This window comes from Bos taurus, chromosome X, assembly GCF_002263795.3.
Source record: "Bos taurus isolate L1 Dominette 01449 registration number 42190680 breed Hereford chromosome X, ARS-UCD2.0, whole genome shotgun sequence".
NCBI lineage: Eukaryota > Metazoa > Chordata > Mammalia > Artiodactyla > Bovidae > Bos > Bos taurus.
In genome coordinates, this window is record NC_037357.1 from 91,096,892 (window position 1) to 91,115,841 (window position 18,950).

The 18,950-nt window shown below is 38.7% G+C and overlaps 1 protein-coding gene across 29 annotated transcripts in view; it reads right to left on the bottom strand.

Moving 5' to 3' along the window:
* The window catches only part of HUWE1 (HECT, UBA and WWE domain containing E3 ubiquitin protein ligase 1), a 157,358-nt gene that overhangs the window by 130,994 nt on the left and 7,414 nt on the right, over positions 1-18,950 (bottom strand). Inside the window, exon 5 of one of the 29 annotated variants that reach the window (XM_059883354.1) lies at positions 14,888-15,004. The exons of the other annotated variants lie outside the window; for them this stretch is intronic. The gene's annotated coding sequence lies outside the window, so the exon portion shown is untranslated. The remainder of the gene's footprint in view (positions 1-14,887; positions 15,005-18,950) is intronic. 29 annotated transcript variants of the gene reach the window in all.

Genomic DNA, 18,950 nt, shown 5'->3' on the forward strand with positions numbered 1-18,950 from the left:
TGGCTTAAAACTCAACATTCAAACAATGAAGATCATGGCATCTGGTCCCATCCCTTCATGGCAAATAGATGGGGAAACAATGGAAACAGTGACAGACTTTATTTTGGGGGTCTCCAAAATCACTGCAAATGGTGACTGCAGCCAAGAAATTAAGACACTTGCTCTGTGGAAGAAAAGCTATGACCAACCATATTAAAAAAGCAGAGACATTCTCTGCCAACAAAGGTCAGTCTAGTCAAAGCTATGGTTTTTCCAGTAGTCATGTATGGATGTGAGAGTTGGACCATAAAGAAAGCTGAGCGCCAAACAATTGATGCTTTTGAACTGCGGTGTTGGAGAAGACTCTGGAGAGTCTCTTGGACTGCAAGGAGATCAAACTAGTCAATCCTAAAGGAAATCAATCCTGAATATTTATTGGAAGGACTGATGTTGAAGCTGAAGCTCAAATACTTTGGCCACCTGATGCGAAGGGATGACTCATTAGAATAAAGATTCTGATGCTGGGAAAGACTGAAGGCAGGAGAAGGGGACGACAGAGGATGGGACAGTTGGGTGGCATCACTGACTCGATGGACATGAGTTTGAGTAAGCTCTGGGAATTGGTGATGGAGAAGGAAGCCTGGTATGCTGCAGTCCATGGGGTTGCAAAGAAGTTGGACATGAATGAACAATTGAACTGATACTCAAGATAAGGACAGGGATACCAAGGAGGAGGAATCTGACACCTCCAACGTTGACTTTGGAGGTGAGAATAATGTCTGAGAAGGCATTCCCTAAACATCCTCTACCTTAATAGTCCTGGGAAGCTACAGATCCAGGAGTTATCCTTCTGGTCATTACTCCTAATTACTCAGAAAAAGATAAACTGGCATCAAAAGAATTTATGCAACAAAATAGGGTCTGCCAAAGTTGTAAATCAGTTTTGCCAGTAGACAGGAAATGGCAGCATGCCAAGGAGCCCTCCCTTCCTAGCATTCCTAGAGGGAAAAAAAGAACATAACAGCACTGCCTGAATAAAAGTTATGCTTATTAAGGAGGAAAGGGAAGAGACTCAGTCTCCCATTCCCTTCCTTACTTGTCGCTGAATTTGGTACAAAAGATCAATTATAACAAAGACTGATTATCCCCTATCTCATCACATTCAATTTCAAAGATGGAAGTACTTTTTCAGCCTGGCCTACCTTTAATAAAAAATTAAGACATCAGCCTTTAAACTAATACTCTCTACTGAATTGTTAACAACTTAAAACACACAAAAGCCTGCCACTATCTAATAGATGAACTTCACCCAGAAGAACCACAGGCAGCATTCAGTGAGTTCAGGAAAACACATCAGAAGTCAAATTTAAAAATATCTTTAAAATCTGTAGTTCTCAACCCTAGCTGCACAATATCTACTGATACTTATTTAGTAAAACTAAAAATATCTGCCTATACAAATACTCTGACTCAACAAATATGATGTAGGAACTTTGTTTTTCAAGCTGTGTATGCAATCTGGCCACATAGCCAGATTTGAGAGCCCTTTATTAACTTTGTTATATATTATTAATTATGCTTTTCCAATCTGTAATTCATTTAGGAATTTGCTTTTAAAATAATAGGGAGCGGGATACAAATAAGTACAGTCCTATACTAACAACTGTTGAAGCAGGGTAACAGGTACATGGGGATTTAATACTATTTTCACACTTTGTATATGTTTGAAAATCTCATAAATCAGAAATATTTTAAATTAAGACTTTATCCTGCTAGATCCTCCCATTTCATCCTCCAAATTGCTCCCAGAGCAGTCTTCCTTAAACTCAAAATCTACCTACATCATCAAGTGTAAACTCCTTACCTGACCAGTATCTAAGACCTCTAGGACCCAGTCCCTGCTTACCTCTCTTACCAGGGCCATGACATTACATAATATTCCTCTTGGCTCCCCACATGCTTTAATCACGTCAAGTTTTTACAGTTTGGCCACTATTCAAGACTTTTGATACCTTGACTCAAATTATTCTCTCTGCTAAAATGGCTGCTCCCTACATATACTCCCAGAGTTCAGCTTAAATGTCACCTCCTTTGTCAAGCCTTTTCAGATATCCCCTTCCCCAGAGAAAAACTAATTACTCTCCTTTGTGTCCCCATTGTATCCTGCACATACCCTCAATCAACACACCTCTATTTACATGCCAGTTTCCCCACTAGGGTTGGGCTTCCCTGGTGGCTCAGTGGTAAAGAATCCACCTGCCAATGCAGGAGACATGTGTTCAATCCCTAGGTCGGGAAGATCTCCTGGAGAAAGAAATGGCAACCCACTCCAGTATTCCTGCCTGGGAAATCCCATAGATAGAGAATCCTGGTGGGCTACTGTCCATGGAGTCACAAAAGAGTCGGACACAACTTAACTAATCAACAGCAAATTGTGGAATAGACTTACCTACTAGAGTGAGTTTTGCATCAGTGGGACTTTGTGTATTCATTTTTGCATTCCTGTTGCCAGCATAGGACCTGTCACTTAGTAGATTAATAACGAATGAACGACTACCCAGTAAATGTTAAATGAAGCTAAAAAATTCAAATCACTTTAAACTCTTTTTGTGACATTTGCAACTAAGATAACCAATTTATAGAACTCAATGAGTCGGCTCTTCACATCAGGTGGCAAAGTATTGGAGCTTTGGGTTCAGCATCAGTCCTTCCAATGAACATTCAGGGTTGATTCTCTTTAGAATTGACTGGTTTGATCTCCTTGCTGTCCAAAGGACTCTCAAGAGTCTTCTCCAGCACCACAATTCGAAAGCATCAATTCTTCAGTGCTCAGCCTTCTTGATGGTCCAAATCTCACATATCTACATGACTACTGGAAGAACCATAGCTTTGACAAGATGGACCTTTGTCAGCAAAGTGATGTCTCTGCTTTTTAATACACTGTCTAGGTTTGTCATAGTTATTCTTCCAGGGAGCATGTGTCTGTTTTAAAATTTTGTGGCTGCAGTCAAGGTTCACAGTGATTTTGGAGCCCAAGAAAATAAAATCTGTCACTGTTTCCACTTTTCCCCCATCTATTTGCCATGACATAATAAGACCAGATGCCATGATCTTCATTTTTTAAATGTTGAGTTTTAAGCCAGGTTTTTCACTCTTCTCTTTCACCTTTATCAAGAGGCTCTTTAGTTCCTCTTCGCATTCTGCCATGAGAGAATCAGCTGCATATCTGAGGTTGATATTTCTCCCGCCAATCTTGATTTCAGCTTTTGCTTCATCCAGCCCGGCATTTTGCATGATGTTCTCTGCATAGAAGTTAAATAAGCAGGCTGTATATTATTACAGCCTTGAAGTACTCCTTTCCCAATTCTGAATCAGTCTGTTGTTCCATGTCTGGTTCTAACATGCTTCTTGACCTGAATACAGATTTCTCAGGAGGCAGGTAAGGTGGTCTGGAATTTCCAACTCTTTAAGAATTTTCCACAGTTTGTTGTGATAGTCAATGAAACAGATATTTTTCTGGAATTTCCTTGCTTTTGCTATGACCCAACGGATGTTGACAATTTGACCTCTGGTTCCTCTGCCTTTTCTAAATCCAGATTGTACGTCTGCAAGTTCTCAGTTCACGTACTGCTCAGTCTAGCTTGAAGTATTTTGAGCATTACCTTGCTAGCATGTGACATGAGTGCAATTGTGCAGTAGTTTGAACATTCTTTGGCATTACCTTTCTTTGGGATTGGAATGAAAATTGACCTTTTCCAGTCCTGTAGCCACTGCTGAATTTTCCAAATTTGGTGGCATATTGTGCACAGCACTTTAACGGCATCATCTTTTAGGATTTTAAATAGCTCAGTTGGAACTCCATCACCTCCACTAGCTTTGTTCATAGGAATGCTTCCTAAGGCCCACTTGACTTCACACTCCAGGATGTCTGGCTCTAGGGGAGTGATCACACCACTGTGATTATCCTGGTCATTAATACCTTTTTTGTATAGTTCTTCTGTGTATTCTTGCCACCTCTTCTTAGTCTCTTCAGTTTCTGTCAGGTCCTTACCGTTTCTGTCCTTTACTGTATCCATCTTTCCATGAAATGTTCCACTGGTATCTCCAATTTTCTTGAAGAAAGCTCTAGTCTTTCCCATTCTACTGTTTTCTTCTATTTCTTTGCATTATTCATTTAAGAAGGTCTTATCTCTCCTTGCTATTCTCTGAAACTCTGCATTCAGATACATATATCTTTCCCTTTCTCCTTTGCTTTTCACTTCTCTCCTCAGATATCTGTAAGGCCTTCTCAGACAACCACTTTGCCTTGTTGCATTTCTTTTTCTTGGGGATGGTTTTGGTCACAGCCTCCTCACAACATTATGAACCTCCATCCATAGTTTTTCATACAGTCTGTCTACCAGATCTAATCCATTGAAATCTACTTGTCACCTCCACTGTATAACCATAAGGGATTTGATTTAGGTCATACCTGAATGGTGTAGTGATTTTCCCTACTTTCTTCAATTTAAGCCTGAATTTTGCTCCTTAAGCAATAAGGAGCTCATGATCTGAGCCACAGTCAGCTCCAGGTCTTGTTTTTGCTGACTACAGTGACACCTCAAGAGACTGATCCAGACCTGCCTGTGAGTGTTTGACAGTTTCCCCTGGAGGCGTGGATTGGAAGTGTCCTTTCACCGGGACAGGGCCCCTGGCAGTAGCAGTCCTGGGAAGCCTGGGTTGGCATAAGCCTTTTTTGGAGGTTTCCAGTAGCTCTAACATTGAGCCTGTAGACTTTCAAAGACTGGGTTACCTAAGGCCAAACAACTAACAGCAAGGCAGCACAGTCCCACCCATCAGCAGACAACTGGATTAAAGATTTACTGAGCATGCCCCTGTCCACCAGAGCAGACTTCTTTTGTTTAATAAAAATAAAAGCTAGGTTTTAAGGCTTTAAAATATTCTGAAAAAAAGATATGTATATAAGGGGGAGAGAACTTAGTAATGTATCTATCTGCTACTGTATGCTATATGATCACTCACCTAGAGCCAGACATGCTGGAATGCAAGGTCAAGTGGGCCATAGGACTGGAAGAGGTCAGTTTTCATTCCAATTTCAAAGAACGGCAATGCCAAAGAGTGCTCAAACTACCGTACAATTACACTCATCTCACACACTAGCAAAGTAATGCTCAAAATTCTCCAAGCCAGGCTTCAACAGTATGTCAACTGAGAACTTCCAGATGTTCAAGCTGGATTTCGAAAAGGCAGAAGAACCAGAGATCAAATTGCCAACATCCATTAGATCACTGAAAAAGCAAGAGAATTCCAGAAAAACACCTACTTCTGCTTTATTGACTATGCCAGAGCCTTGGACTGTGTGGATCACAACAAACCACAGAAAATTCTTAAAGAGACAGGAATACCAGACCATCTTACCTGCCTCCTGAGAAATCTATGCAGGTCAATAAGCAACAGTTAGAACCAGACATAGAACAACGGACTGGTTCTGAATTGGGAAAGGAGTGAATCAAGGCTGTATATTGTCACCCTGCTTATTTAACTTATATGCAGAGTACATCATGCAAAACGCCAGGCTGAATGAAACACAAGCTTGGAATCAAGACTGCCAGGAGAAATATCAATAACTTCAGATATGCAGATGACTTCATCCTTATGGCAGAAAAGTGAAAAGGAACTGAAGAGCCTCTTAATGACAGTGAAAGAGGAGAGTGAAAAAGCTGGCTTAAAACTCAACATTCAAAAAATGAAGATCATGGCATCCGGTCCCATCACTTCACGGCAAATAGATGGGGAAACAATGGAAACATTGAGAGACTTTATTTTCTTGGGCTCTAAAGTCACTCCAGATGGTGACTGCAGCCATGAAATTAAAAGATGCTTACTCCTTGGGAAAAAAAAACTATGACAAACCTAGACAGCATATTAAAAAGCAGAAACATTACTTTGCCGACAAAGGTCCGTCTAATCAAAGCTATGGTTTTTCCAATAGTCACGTATGGATGTGAGAGTTGGACCATCAAGAAAGCTGAGCGCGGAAGAATTCATACTTTTGAACTGTGGTGTTGGAGAAGGCTCTTGAGAGTCCTTTGGACTGCAAGGAGATCAAACCAATCAATCTTAAAGGAAATCAGTCCTGAATATTCATTGGAAGGACTGAAGCTGAAGCTCCAATACTTTGGCCACCTGACGCGAAGGGCTGACTCATTAGAATAAAGATTCTGATGCTGGGAAACACTGAGGGCGGGAGAAGGGGCAGACAGAGGATGATGGTCGGGTGGCATCAACAACTCAATGGACTTGAGTTTGAGCCAACTCCAGGAGACTGTGAAGGAAACCCACTCCAGTATTCTTGCCTGGAGAATCCCAGGGACAGGAGCCTGGTGGGCTGCCGTCTGTGGGATCACAAAGAGTCAGACACGACTGATGTGACTTAGCAGCAGCAGCTATATAATTTCAGACAAGTCACTAACTCTTTAAGTCAGTAACCTCTGTAAACAACACAGTCTATCTTATAGGATTCAGTTCAGTTCAGTTCAGTTGCTCAGTCGTGTCCGACTCTTTGCGACCCCATGAACTGCAGCATGCCAGGCCTCCCCGTCCATCACCAACTTCCGGAGTTCACTCAAACTCACACCCATGGAGTCGGTGATGCCATCCAGCCATCTCATCCTCTGTTGTCCCCTTCTCATCCTGCCCCCAATCCCTCCCAGCATCAGAGGCTTTTCCAATGAGTCAACTCTTTGCATGAGGTGGCCAAAGTACTGGAGTTTCAGCTTTAGCATCATTCCTTCCAAAGAACACCCAGGACTGATCTCCTTTAGAATGGACTAGTTGGATCTCCTTGCAGTCCAAGGGACTCTCAAGAGTCTTCTCCAACACCACAGTTCAAAAGCATCAATTATTCGGTGCCCAGCTTTCTTCACAGTCCAACTCTCACATCCATACATGACTACTAGAAAAACCATAGCCTTGATTAGACGGACCTTTGCTGGCAAAGTAATGTCTCTGCTTTTTAATATAGGATAGTGCCTGGCAAAGAGTAAACTGTAATATCTTCTTTTTCTTTTAGCTCCAGATTAATCTAAGGACAGCGATCTTATGCTGGATCACAGAGGATCAAGAGCCAAAAAAAGTGCTTTTTCCTTAGCCTTTGTACATGTTATCTGCATATGAAGAACATAAATTATTTATTAATCTCCATATTGTTAGCCTTAAGTCACATAAACTCAACTTTGATGACAAGATTAGGAAGCTCCAGGTCTCATTCTCAAGTTAGTTATAGTTTTCCAAAGGTTAAATGGTCTACTGACGTTGGAGCCATGCCACTTAAGAATCAACAATTTTAAATGTATCTCAACTATTTTGAATTATTTTAAATGAATTTAGAAGGAACAAAGATTCTTTTATATGCTTAAAAGAACAAATTATTTATAACACTGTGCCCTAAGTTCAAGACAAATGTTAAAAGTATTAAAGATGGAGAACCTGAATTATTCTCAAAACCTAAAGAGCAAAAAGTAACTAACTCAGTTTTCTACTTGGTCAAATTAAACTGTCAAATTAAAAAGTATTAAATAATGCAGGGAAATATTCCTGTAATCCTGGCAAAGAAATGACCTCCCAAGAGGTACAACCTAGAAACCATAAAGAAAAGAATTTGACTATATAAAAATTCTAAACCATAAACATATTTTCTGCAACAGGAAAAGGGTTAATACTTCTAACAAAGAACTCTCAAAACTCACTAAGACAAATAATCTGAAAACCAAGCCAAAGGGAACTTGCAATTTTCAGAGATTATAACCATTTGCTTATCCTTATTAGTAACTACAATAAAGCTAATCAAAGCAAGGACATGCAATTTCTCACTTAAAAACTGGTTAAAATTAAAAAAACCAGTATCTTGTTTTGGCAAATGTAGGTGGAGAAAAGGACACTCACAAACACTTCAGTGGAAATGGCAATTCAATACAGCCTTTCTGGAGGTCATTTTGGCAGTACCTATCAAAAAAATTAAATAAGTACCACCCTTTAACCCAGAATGAATCTATTTTCAAGGCTCAACAATAGGAAATGATGAAATTATAGCAGAATAATGTTGTGGGATGCAATGCAACCATGAAAAAAAAGTGGAGTCCAGCCATATGTTCTAACATATAAAAATATGCATAGTACGTAAATGGACAAACATAGTATGTAAATGTTAAGAGGTATGAAATAATATATACATAAATATTGTAACGGATATAAAGGAGACTCATTTGTGGGGTGGGGTACTATTCATAACTGAAATGTTTATTCTGTTTGAATCTTTTTTATACAGCAAACAAATTAATTTTCTAATTAAAAACTGCTGAAATGGAAGGGAAAAAGATGAGCGTAGAAAACCACTTTAATTTGAAAGTTTTGCAAACAGAAAGTTTAGTCACAGTATAGATTTACAGCATGCATAAATATGCATGAAATCATTGAATATGCAACTAAATATGCAACCAAATCGAATTGATTCATGAAAAATCTCCAAATTGACCTCATGTTGAAAAGAAACCACCATAGGCAAAGGGCAAAAGAAACAGAACTTTGTTTGGACTTCTGACTTTCTCATTTACTTTTCTACTCCCTTAAATTTCCCCCAATTTGGGGGTTAACTTTCTTATAGGAATGGGGCCACTTATTTTGCACTTCTGTGGATACACCTACTGGTGTATTTAGAAACAGAGATAAATTCAGTTTTAAGGAAAGATATAGCACAGTGGAAACATATCAGGCCAGATAGCTTGGGTTCAATGGCCAACTCTACCACTAAGCAGCCATATTACCTTGGGCAAGTCTTCTCCCCAAAATCTGTGGCTATAAAATAAGAAGTTTGATATGGATAATATCAAATATTAGGGTCGTATTCAAATGTTCTGTTGGACATGGAGAAGACTACCATTTTAAAAGCCACTGGTAATTTGTTCTGCTAGAGGTAGATATCTGAGTTCACCCATGCAGACAGCCCAGCTTTACTTTTAAAAAGCAAAAATCTAAAATGCTTTACATGAAAGTGGAGTCGCTCAGTCGTGTCCGACTCTTTGCTACCCCATGTACTGTAGCCTATCAGGCTCCTCCGTCCACAGGATTTTCCAGGCAAGAGTGCTGGAGTGGATTGCCATCTCCTTCTCCAGGGGATCTTCCCAACCCAGGAATCGAACCCGGGTCTCCCACATTGCAGGCAGACGCTTTATTGTCTGAGCCACCAGGGAAGCCCAAAATGCTTTATGTAACAGGGGTGTATTCAAGTGACATCTGTACTTCTCCAGATTATATTTCCTTTTAAGGTTGCCCTCATGGAGATAGGTAACAAAATTTAAGAGGCAGGGAATTGGAACCCCAGATTAGGTCAACAGACTGCAAGGCACTCTAAGCTGGCCTAGCCTCTGCAAAATATGGCAGCAGTTATACAGGTATAAGGCGGGGTCGGGGGGGGGGGGGCCTTCTCTGATAGTTCAGACAATAAAGAATGTGCCTGCAATGTGAGAGACCTGGGTTTGATCCCTGGATTAGGAAGATCCCCTGGAGAAGGAAATGGCTACCCACTGCAGTATTCTTGCCTGGAGAATTTCATGGACAGAGGAGCCTGGTGGGCTACAGTCCATGGGGTCGCAAAGAGTTGGACACGACTCAGTGACTAACACACACACACACAGGTATAGGGAGAGAGGCATCTATAGCAATGATACTGGATATATCCAGGTTTATGTTCTTCTCTTGGACTAACATATCAAGGCTTACCCTGAGGTGTTGTTATATTGTAAATCAACATGTATTATACGCTAAACATACCACAGTGAATAAAGCAGGATAGTATGTCTAAAGGTAATTTGGCCACAAGTATCAAAAGTCTTGTTACACTTTTGCATTCGTTTTAGAAATTTCTTGAGAAATAAACATGTATGTCACAAAGATTTCTCTTTAGGATGCTCCTATGCTTCCTTCCTTCCTTCAATACTTATTTACCAAATGCCTACTGTGTGCCAGAAAGCACTGATATTGTGAAAAACTAGGACTTAAAGGTTTGAACATAGGGAATTGGTTATAAAATTATAAGTCACACATTCAATAGAATACAATGTAGCCATTAAACACATTATAGAAGAGACTTTCCTGGTGGTCCAGGCTAAGACTCTGCACTCCTAATGCAGGGGGCCCAGGTTCCATCCCTTGTTAGGGCACTAGATCCCAGATAGCAAAGCTAAGTATAGTCACATAAATAAATATTTTTAAAAATTACAGTAGTATAAAATAACAGGGAACAGTGATCAATTTATTAGGTGGAAATCAAAATTTTAAATACCATGTCTATACTGGTTTGGAGAAACAGCCAAAAAAATTTGGGAACTGAGGAAATTTCAATATGGACTGAATATTAGATTACATTAACAAAAAGAACAAATTCCCTAGGTGTGATAACAGCTATGTGGTTTGTAGGTACTTATTCTTAAGACACGCCTGCTGAAGGACTTAAGGATGATGTGTCATTCTTATTTCATATGCTTCAGAAAAATTAAAACATGTTTAGGTACATATGAATCAAATATGGCAAATTCTTAACAACTGTTGGATGTAAGTGGGGATACACAAATGGTCATTGTGTTCTTCTTTCAGCATTTTTATGTTTGAAACCCATAATGAAAAGTTGGAAGGAAGGTAATAATGTCTTAAAAGACTGATTTTGAAAAAAATATATGGGCATGTTACACGGGCATAAAGAAAAGCCTTGGAAAAATGAACTGTGTACAACATGTTAATAGTATTTCTCTCTGAATGGTAGGATTTGGGGAGATTTCTGTACTTATCCATACTTTCCAACAATAAGCCATGTATACTTCTATAATCATGAAGAACATCACTCAAAAATAACTAAAGTTTCATTCCCAAAGAATTCTTAGTAAATCATTTTGCAACTCTAAAGCAGTATGTTAATTTATTATACAAGCAATAACAGATTGCTGGGTGGACACCACATAGTTTTTGAAACTTCCACTTACATCAGTAATTTATACCACTCTCACAGTATTAAAAACATCAAGCAATTCATGGTAATAACTGCAAGGAGAAGTAGAATGCTGGGTTAAATAAAGTATTATTACCACCTGCCCCCAAAGACTTGAAGCAAAAATAAATGTTAAAAGTGATCAATTTGGGAGGGAGAAGGTAGAAAAAAGTTTTTGCCTAATTATTCTTGATACTGTTCAGGATATTTACAATTTCTTATAAACAGGAATGTGAACATTACAAAACAAAAAAAAAAGCTCAAATTCCCTGATCATTTCTCCCAAATAAACTCATCAACTTACTCCAGTTTTATATTTTTATATATATATATATACACACATATACATATACACTAAACAGCATCACACAGTATATGAAGTGACGTGAAAGTGTTAGTTGCTCAGCTGTGTCTGACTCTTTGTGACTCCATGAACTATATATATATAGCCCACCAGGCTCCTCTACCCATGGAATTCTTTAGGCAAGAATAATAAGAGTGGGTAGCCATTCTTTTCTTGACCTGGGGATTGAACCTGGGTCTCTCACATGGCAGGCAGATTCTTTACCATCTGAGCCACCAGGGAAGCCCTCACATAGTATATATGTTATCATGCAGCTTGCCCAAGTTTATCTCCAAAATAGTTGTATTAATTTGGACCACTTGTGGGCAGTATTTCAGACCAGATTCGTCCCTATGTTTTTGCCATGATTTGATATTACCAAATTATTTTTTTGCCAATCTAATGGTTTCAAAAAGATACTATTTTACTTTGTATTTCTGACATTTAGTTTGAATATCCTTTCTTGTTACTAGACATTTTTAGCTCCTACTCTAGGAAAAGCCTGTAACTAAGCTATGGTTTTTCCAGTAGTCATATATGGAAGTTGAGAGTTGGATCATAAAGAAGGCTGAGTGGCAAAGAATTGATGCTTTCCAACTGTGGTGCTGAAGAAGACTCCTGAGAGTCAGCTGGACTTCAAGGAGATCAAACCAATCAATCCTAAAGGAAATCAACCCTGAATATTCATTGGAAGGACTGATGCTGAAACTGAAGGTCCAATACTTTGGCCACCTGATACGAAGAGCCAACTAACTGAAAAAGATCCTGATTCTGGCAAAGACTGAAAGCAGGAGAAGAGGGCAGCAAAGAATGAGATGATTAGATAGCATCACAGATTCAATGCACACGAATTTGAGCAAACTCCAGGAGATAACGAAGGATAGAGGTGTCCGATATGCTGCAGTCCATGGGATCGCAAAGAGTCAGACATGACTTAGTGAGCAAACAACAACAGTTTTCTACTGGATTTATTTTTAAAATGTTATTCTATCATTAAGATGGGAACAAACCAACCAAAATGTTAAGGTGACTGAGTATCACTGTGGGAATAGGAATCTTTTCCCAAAATAAGAACACATTTTCCAGTTTTTCCTAAATTAATTTAGCAATAGAAACTAGAAAATGATAGAGAGGGTAAGAAAAAATTCTTTTAGATGAAAGTATTACTTTCAGGGTACTCTACAATAGGAGTATATAACATCCTGGAAAAGCTCGTAAATGGGCTTCCCTGGTGCTCCAGTGGCTAAGACCCCAAGCTCCCAATGCAGGGGGCCCGGGTTCCATTTCTGGTTAGGAAAAGCTAGATCCCACATGCCACCAACTAAGACCCATAAATACATCTAAAGTACAAGTAATGAGAAAATGAAATAATGGTTGAGGGTACTGGTTCATTTGGAATACATTTAACTAATTTCATTTGTATAGCATTTTTGAGTTGATATACTTTTCATGTATCTTGTTTAACACTAACAAAATTCTGTGTGATATTTTCTGATGCCTTCCTATAAACTGTTATAGCACATTCTGCTCACTCATGTTATTATACATGTTATTATACTGATTCCTTTGAGTATGATTTGTAAGTCTCCCTCCCCTATAAACCATGCTGCCCTCCATTCTCCAGTTGCTCATCTCTGTATTCCTAGTACCTGGCACTGCTCAAACTACTCAAATTTGAGTATGTTCTCAAATATTTGTTCAGTGAATGTAAAGGATGTAAAGGGTGAGGAAACTAGTTCAGTGATGATGTAATTTGCCCCAAGTAACATAGGTATTAAGTATTTACATAAATTATAATGGTCTTACCTTTGTAGGGTACTCTATAAAACATTTTAAAATACATCATCTCACTTTAATGCTCACAGCAATCTACGAGGCAGGCTTTATGAATACCATTTTATAGATAAGAATGAAAATTTAGTGATAAACCCTAGGCCCACTCAAAACCTAGTTTATATGAAGCTGTCTGTTTACATACTTGATATATCACTGTGTATAGGAGCCTCTTTCTTTATGTAGCAAACATCTTGGGGGTGGTACAGGGAAGGGAAGCAGAGGGAAAAGGCAAAATGAAGATAGTTAAAGCAATAAGACAAATGCTGGTGTAGGTTCATCTAAAGACCATAAACTGATATTGTAGTATCAAACACATATGTCACTTTGAAATCTAATCTTGGCCCAAAGGTTTTCTTGATATTAGCCTGTATTCATAGAACACAATTGTAGGCTTCCTCACCTATCAGCAGTTTCAAAGGCTGGGAAGGGATACAGAGGTAAGGAGGGTTTTGAAAAACAATAGACATTCACAGATAAAGCAAAGAAAGAAATGATAACACAAAGGTAAATCCTAAGAACTTTAAACATGATTTCACATACAGTCCTAAACTGGACTGTAAGTTTCTCAAGGGCAGAGATTAACTCCCCATTCATCTTATGTTCCCAGCTCCTTGTACTTAGAAACACTCAGTGAATGTTTGTTGAACTGAAGAGAAGTTAAGATGTGAGAGAGAAAAAGAAGAATATTAACAACAATAACAACAAAGAAGTCAACAATGGTTTCTAGTTTATTGAGCACTTACTATGTGCCATATACTGTTTTCTATATAATATATGAAATGGTAAAAGTGCTACTCAACTATGTTAACAGTGATGACCATTAGAAGACTCATGAGTTACTAAGGTTACAGCAGAACCTTGAACAAACTAAAACAGTAGGGGGCTGTGTAGCTGGAGGGTGGGAGATGAGGGCAATCAATGTATTGCACATTACCACAGAACTGGGTAAGACCCTCCAGAGGGTACGAATGGGACTCCAAAGGCTTGGCAATGTGAAAAACTACTCTGATGGAAAATTCAGTTATCACTGACCAGAGATTTAGCCTCCAAATGATCAAAGAACAAATATCATTCCTCCTTAACCACAGGCCTGAAGGATCCAGATAGGCTTTGCTTACTGACCATGAGTTCACCACCATGACTGCACATCTTTGAGCTGTTAGAGGAATTAAGTGAAATAGTATGTTAAATAAATTACCATATAACCACCTATACCTTGTATTCTCACATTTAAAACTCACAAATAAGGTATTTTCCCCAGATAGAGCAACTGATAGGTTATTAAGTTAACTTGTCCAAAGGGACAGAACTAGTTAAATTGCCAGAAAAACATTTAAAAACCGAGCATTTATTTTGCCTTTCTTATATAAATTACCCCAGCCAACATATGAAAACAAAATGAGAGAGTTAAAAACACCATTTTGCAACTCCCAATGAATTAACAAAGAATCTAAGCTTTGGGCAGCAGTGGCTGTTAATATGAAATACAGAGGACAGAACATGCTGAACTATACTAAGTATGCAGTCAATAAATTTCAGTCTGTGGGAAATTCTACAGGTCAAATGGCCTGAGTTCTTTAATAGAAAGCATAAAGAAAAAGGAGAAAGAGAAGATACAGATACTTCTTGACAAGACAAACTTGAGTTTTAAAAAATGGACAAAGTAAATCACACTGTCCAGGGACACTCACCTGTATGATTAAAACTATAAAAGAATGCAAAGAAGTGACCATTATGAAGTCAGAATAGCAGTTATTTTCCAGACTGAGGAAGGATGCTGTGATGGGGATGGGCACATGGAGAGGCTTCTATGGGTGAAAAGCAAAATTTTATTTCTTGACTTGGGTGGTAGTAACAAAAGCACTTTAAGATAATTTATTAAACCATAAATTTGTTTTGAGGCGGTTCTCCATATTTGTTTTTTATTTTTCACAATAAAGGGAAAAGACTTTAATCACATTAAAGCTTACATATGCTATTATTCCATTTTGTATGAGTGCCCAGAATAGGCAAATCTAGAGACATAAAATGGAGAAGGCAATGGCACCCCACTCCAGTACTTTTGCCTAGAAAATCCCATGGACGGAGGAGCCTGGTAGGCTGCAGTCCATGGGGTCGCTAGAGTCGGACACGACTGAGCGACTTTACTTTCACTTTTCACTTTCATGCACTGGAGAAGGAAATGGCAACCCATTCCAGTGTTCTTGCCTGGAGAATCCCAGGGACGGGGAAGCCTGGTGGGCTGCAGTCTACGGGGTGGCAGAGAGTCGGACACAACTGAAGTGACTTAGCAGCAGCATCAGCAGAGACATAAAATAGATTAGTGGTTGCTAAGGAAGGGGAGCCTGGTGGGCTACTGTCCATGGCGTTGCAAAGAGTCGGACATGACTTAGTGACTAAACAACAACATACTTTAAATGGATGAATTATATGGTATGTGAATTATACCTCAATAAAGCTATTAATAAAAGTCTAAGACATCTCAATTAAGTCAAAACACACTTTTAAAACAAAACTGGGCTGGAGCCTGAGAGTCCGCATTTCTGACAAGTTCCCAGATGGTGATGCTGATGCTGATCTGGGGACCACATTTTGAGAACCTCTGCAATGAAGGATTCCAAATCTGCTCTAAGCTGAAGGCAATACTAATCAGCACTGAAGAGTCAAGTGTTTTACTGAGGGACTGGGAAAGCAACTCTGAAAAAAAGTTAACACCTGTTGCCAAGCACTGTTCTATCCCATTTGTTCACTGACCATCAATACCACCATCTTCTTGGGAACTTGTCTGAAATGCAAAATATTGCCCCCACCCCCAGACCTACAGAATCAAAAACTCCGGGGGTGGGGCCCAGCAATCCGTGTTTTAGCAAGCCCTCTAGGTGATTCTGAACCACTGTTCTATGAACTTTATATGCAGTAACTTAGCTAAACTTCAGCTAGTAAGAAATGGAGTCAGAACTTGAATCCAGGAGTCTGGGTTCCTAATCACTGTGCTGAAAGACCTTTCCACCTATTAAAACTCAATCAGCAGAATGCAGTAATAAAAAATTAGTAGTGGAAGTTTAAAAAAAAAAAGGCAAAGACCAGAAGATGGGAATTTCCTGGTGGTCCAGTGGTTACGACTCTGTACTTTCACTACCAAGGGCCCAGGTTCCCTGGCTAGGGGAACTAAGATCCTGTGAGCCTCGTGGTGTGGCCAGAAAAAAAAAAAAAAAAAAAGACCAGGAGAAATACACCTCTATAAAGACAGGAAAACAAGAAAACAATTGTAGCAAATAAGGTAATCATCAAAGCAATCTTCCAAACGTGTTCCAAAATATAAGCAGCCACAAACTACAATATACCCAAGCATTTCCAGGGCAATTATCTCTGGTACCTAATTACAAGGACTTAAAATCTGTGATATGCTAAAGATGGTACATAAATTCATGGCAATATGTTCACACTTACCAATCTTTAAAATCTAAATTATACTAAAAAGTCATTCCAGAATAATTTGCATCTCTACTCCTAGTATCTTTTAGTCACTACTTGAAGATTAATGAAAAGGAGAAACTGCTTCCTCTCACCATCTAAGATGATACCATCAGAATCGTAGAGCTGAAAAACAATTTTCAAATTCACCTAGTCCAGTCAGTAATCCAAACTAAATCAATCTACAATATCAATCTCCATTTAAAGAGACATTAATAAGAAGCTGAAAGAAATTCCAATTTTCACATTCTAGAACCAACCTATGTCACCACTGCCAACTTTTCAGGAGAACTAAAATTGAAAATACTCGAGTTAACAGCTCAAAGAACACCTACAGTTGTTTTTTACTCAGAGAGAACCACTCCTTCACTAACTAAAAGTATTTCTATAGCCAAGCTGGTCAACAAGTACATCAAGTTTTAGCAACTCAACCTCTATGACACATCAAATGAGAGGGCTTCCAAAGAATCTTCTGAGCTGAGTTATCCCAGACATTAACATAGAAACATCTGGCAACCAGTCATTGAGGAAAGGAGTCAGAGAACAATATAGCAAAACACCCAATTGCTTGTGACTATCAACTTTACAGGCAGTGAGATCCTTGTAAAGTAGCCAAATATTGTTACAGTTACACATCAGATTTTAACAATTTAATCAAACTGCAAGAGAGGTAACATGTAATGTGAAGGGCAAATGTTTTCAAAGCAACCAATTTTAGCATTTCAGAAATACTTTGAATCCATGGTTGAAAACACACAACAAAAGGAGGTAAAAGAAACAGAATTTCTATTGTAAACTTTGTAACTCTGGAAACAATTCAAATATCTAAATGCCTACTGTGTGCAAAGCTCTGTCCACAAAATCTAGTTATCCTAGTTTCACAAACTCAGGATTAAAAGGTTTAAGGGATATTGTTCAAACTTCTTAGCTACAGAAAACTCAGAACAAGGGTAAATATTTAATCACTATATACAATGTGCTCAAATTATTTTGTTGAACAAGTGGATTTCACTGTAATTCCCCCAAAATCACTTCTTTGATACTTAGTTACTTTACAACTAAGGATCTGATTTCTCCATTAATGAACAAAGAACCAAAAAGCCTGAACTCATGAACCACAGCACCAGTGATTCACAATTATATTTCATCTCAATATCTCAGAAAACCTTTTCTGTCCCTTCAACTCGTAACTGCACTCGTTTTAAAGGTAAGCACAAGTGGCCTTGCTCTTCCTGGACATGTGCTTAAGTCAAAGGCTGGCTGGAGCATTCTAGTTTCCATTCCTTTCCAAGTTCCATTCTCAGGTTTTGACCATGGAAGGGACATTTCGTAGATTTTATGATGGCCAATGCAAAACAAGGAAAGACATGAACAGTTTAAAGGCCTCTATGCTGGGGGAACAGCATTTCCAGAAGGAATAAAATGAAAAAAAAAAAAATAACAGGAAAACTACAGCTGTGTATAACAGCTGAAAAATCAGGATGTTAGTGGAAGCTCTCAAAAATCGTTTAGTATTGCCACTTCAAAAACTATTACAGCCAGAGGAACTAATTACTAAGTCTTAATAGCTTAGAAGTTATGGGTCAGAGCAGCTGAGATACTAACATCAAAGTAATAAGTAGCAACATTGTAAGATAGTATACAGATAACTAAACCACCTAAGGAAATTGAAACCATGATGAAAAACCCTAAAGGCACAATCAGGTCATTATCTAGGAAACATTAGCTTCTTCCACAAGGAGGCCTACTTTTCACATGGAGCAGAAAGCAGGGCCAAGACATGGAACTGAAGTCAGATATCAATTAAATCAGACTCTGCCACAGAAAAAGGAATCCATGACTAGTTATTTTGGGAGAGTGCCTAGGCCAGCAGTATCAACTCCAACTGGGATACAGGAGATTACTGCCATTGTTCCATTATAATGGGGTCCTCCAGGGTCTTTAACCTAGTAAGAATGGGTCAGATACCACCGAGGATGTAATCACCAAATGTGGTGGGAAACTCTACAGGACAATTTCTTCAACAAATAAATGGGAAAGAAAAGAAAAGGGAGGGAACATGTAGACTAAAATAGATTAAGAGATATATCAATCACCCTTTGTGACAAAAGGACTTTCTTTGGATCCTGATTCAAACAAACTAAAATTTGAACACTAGTTTCATATTTGACATTTTAGAAAATCAGGTAACTTTTGAGTTGTGGTAATGCTTTTGAAGTTAGGTTTAAAAGAGCCTTTTACGTTTTAAATACAGTCCATGGAAGTCTCTAGGCCAGAATA